Source organism: Amblyomma mixtum, chromosome 1 (assembly GCF_055824585.1).
Source record: "Amblyomma mixtum isolate Tamu chromosome 1, ASM5582458v1, whole genome shotgun sequence".
NCBI classification, from domain to species: domain Eukaryota; kingdom Metazoa; phylum Arthropoda; class Arachnida; order Ixodida; family Ixodidae; genus Amblyomma; species Amblyomma mixtum.
The window spans coordinates 201,737,718-201,740,777 of record NC_143012.1 but is presented as its reverse complement, the minus strand read 5'-3'; the positions used below and the strand labels follow the sequence as shown (position 1 = coordinate 201,740,777).

Below are 3,060 nucleotides of genomic sequence, written 5' to 3'. Positions count from 1 at the left end.
GATTTTAGTGCTGCCTTTAAACCCTCTAAAGCTTTAAAAATGTTATAGTTCATTTTTCTGGTATACACCACTCAAAAATGAACTCAATGAGCCCACATTACAAGGGATGTATGGCTGTAGTAATGAGTCATAAATGTATGTGCTAGCACACTTTTCAGTCACTGCGTTACTCTTTATTGAATCCAGTGCATACACCCACACAAAAAAAGAAAGGGACCAGGAAATTAATGCTCGAAGCCATGGAGCGGTAAGCACTTGGATGGCGGGATGTGGATGACACTGAAGAGCTCGCTAGGTGTTCCAAAAATCGCTTTTCTTGCAAGGAGGATGCCAACTAGACGGTAACAAGGGGAAGTCAAATCCAGCTCTGTTCAGCAGCCTGCAGGAGTGAAAAATATTAGAGTAACCAAAAGCACAGTCAGTCAGGTGCATGTAGAATGGCCAATGAGGAGTCGGAAGCAAATAAGACCAGGAAATGGCAAGGAGTGACAGCACAGGCAATAAAATAAGCTAATTAAAAACATAGATGCATATGATGTCACTGCAAGCGGCATTTCAGCAGAGTGCTACGGCTCACCATAAACTCAAGAAGTCAATCACTGTGGAGGCCTTTAACAGAAGCAAAATCCAAACAGCGTGCATGGACACAAAGCCAAGCAGTCAATAGCAAGTGCACTGCCTTACTGTGATGCACACTGTACTCATAGAACCTCCTAAGCGGCATCTTGCAAACAGGCTTTCTCTTACCTGCAAGATGTGGCTGAATCAAAAGTGGTTGATGTTTGACATCTTGCACCGTCGCATGAAAACATAGCAGAGATGCTGCTGTCCTGGTAATGCCTGCATCACTTCAGTAAACACCAGAGATGTGTTAAATCTTGGACCTTAACTTGACAGCCACACAGGGCACATCTGAAAGATAAGACAAATAAAAGTGAGTGTGTATAAGGTTTCTAACACTGCATTGCCAAAGAAGCCCTTTCTAATCTGTACGATGAAGCACAAACAGTGGGCAAGAGATTGCTTACACCACTGCAAGAGATTACTTACACCACTGCACAAGAAGCATTAGTCCAGGTTCCCACCTCAGAACTGAAACAATCTCCAGGCCAAGTCGTCTGAACAACCAAGTACAAGGTGCTTCGATTAATTTGCGTGAAACTAGACCAGGTCCTTGCTCCTCCGGCCAATAGTTGGAGTTCTAAAGGGCAAACAAATAATGGGGCTTGTGGAATGAACATTAGCAAAGAGCCTAGACCTATACAAGAAATCATGAAGTGAAAGAAAAGGAAGGAGTTGCAAAGCGTGCTTACCAAAACTTGAGAAGTTGAGCAGGCAAGGAGGTCCTCTGAAAACCACTGTTGAACAGCCTGTACCCAAAACGAAATGTACACAGTGAAGTAGGGACAACGCCAGCTGTGCACGGTGCAATGGTTTTCCGAAAAATAAAAGCTGCCATGCCTGCAAAGAGCCGTAGTACTTCACTGCACTGTCAAAACAGCCTGCACACATACAGAGCAGCACCACTGAGTAAACTACCTTTGTGCCGGGGCTCTCAATCGCAATGAAATAAAATCTTGACGCAGTTAAGATAACCAAAGCCTTTTTAACGCGAGTTTCACTGACGGCAATCACAGCAAGGAGAATTGGAGCACACAGGTGGCCAGATGAGAGTCCTTGGCAAGAATACCGTTCACCTTGTCATCGCCTTGGTAAAGAAAGCAACTCGCATGCGATAGCAGCCTAGTTGTATCCACTTAACAAAAGCTCAAATACATGCAAATGCCCTGTTTTAATACATTCAACGCTGCACTTTGGTATGTAAAACACTGGCTGATACTGTTTTGTGATTTGTAAACCAAAGGTTCAATCAGGCGCGTTAGTGGCTCAGCCGGCAAAGCCGACACTTTCACCACAGAAGAGATATGGAAGGTTACTTACTTTTCCGGAAAACGAGGCTCACATCTCAGGTAGTAAACGATACCGCAGAAAAAGAGGAAAATGCAAACTGGAGCGGCGTGAAGTGCCAACCAGCGCGGAAAAAAGTGCGCAGCGAAACGTACTATAACGTGCACAGCATCCGCTTCGCGCGCGTAGCTATCGCTAGCCTCTGCAACGCCAAATGACCAAATGAAGTACTAAATTTCTAAACGTAAAAATAAACAAATCATCAAAGAACCAAAAAACAAATTGAATCTAATACTTTCATGTAAAACTAAGCACTTGCAGCTTCCACTAAGATTTTTTTCTGCTTTAAACGGCTAAAACCACTTTGGCAAACTATACTGCATCGCCACCGTGCGGAGCGACAACAAGCAGCAAGCTGCGGCGTGACTCAAGAAAGATTGGCTCCAAGATACGCCGCCACGAAAAGATAGCGCGCGGGTGATCTGCGCGATAAACTGCGCGAGCGAGCCCGGTGAAGGCGGCGAAGGCAGCGTGCGCTGCGCATGTCAATCCGCATGCTGCCGCCAGCTCGCCGAGGCGTAACAGAGGCGTTCGCAACACGAAGCAAATTTTTTCACTCGCGTCGGCTTTCAGGGCAATTGTATGTTACCTAAATCCAGCCTTACGAGTGGCGGGTTAGCTGTACTCGATGTGGAACGTGATTCGGGCTCCGTAGGAGAAAACGCGCTTTCTGTGTTCGAATACAAAGAGCGGTCTTTGCACCGGCGCGCCTGCTCTTCGAAACGTCAAGCAGGCGAACCATCTAATTTATGTGCCGTGATTTACAGCATGTTTAATCCACGGTGGCAACTCTCTGCTGATTACTGGCGCATCTCCTTGACGTGGTCTCAAGTTCCACGTGTTAGAAACAAGTCTAGAAAAACATCTGACTACAGATGTTTCACAGAAGTTTCACAGCAAACGTCTGACTGCAGATGTTTAAGAAACGTCGCAGAGGAAACTTCTTCTTGTCGACATCTATGAGACGTTTGAACACAGCGCAAGACGTTTGTAGTCATTTGAAGCTGTTCTGAGACGTTCGTAAGACGTTTTGTGTTTCGTGGGAGGGTGGACCATCCTGTACATGCGCTTTGGTTTTGGCTTTACATTCCG

At 45.8% G+C, this 3,060-nt stretch overlaps 1 long non-coding RNA gene across 4 annotated transcripts; it reads right to left on the bottom strand.

Annotated features, from left to right (window-relative positions):
• Positions 1 to 200: 200 nt before the first annotated feature.
• Positions 201 to 2,073, bottom strand: LOC149370558 (uncharacterized). Of its 4 annotated transcripts, XR_016291473.1 has the most exons (5): positions 1,942 to 2,073; positions 1,314 to 1,370; positions 1,051 to 1,201; positions 748 to 912; positions 201 to 379 (listed from the first exon to the last, which is right to left on the bottom strand). It is a non-coding gene; the product is annotated as an uncharacterized LOC149370558 (long non-coding RNA). The 4 variants fall into 4 exon arrangements; XR_016291469.1 differs by lacking the exon at positions 1,942 to 2,073 and having other exon boundaries at positions 205 to 379; positions 1,314 to 1,905; XR_016291477.1 differs by lacking the exon at positions 1,942 to 2,073 and having other exon boundaries at positions 206 to 379; positions 1,086 to 1,201; positions 1,314 to 1,905.
• Between the last annotated feature and the right edge of the window lie 987 nt (positions 2,074 to 3,060).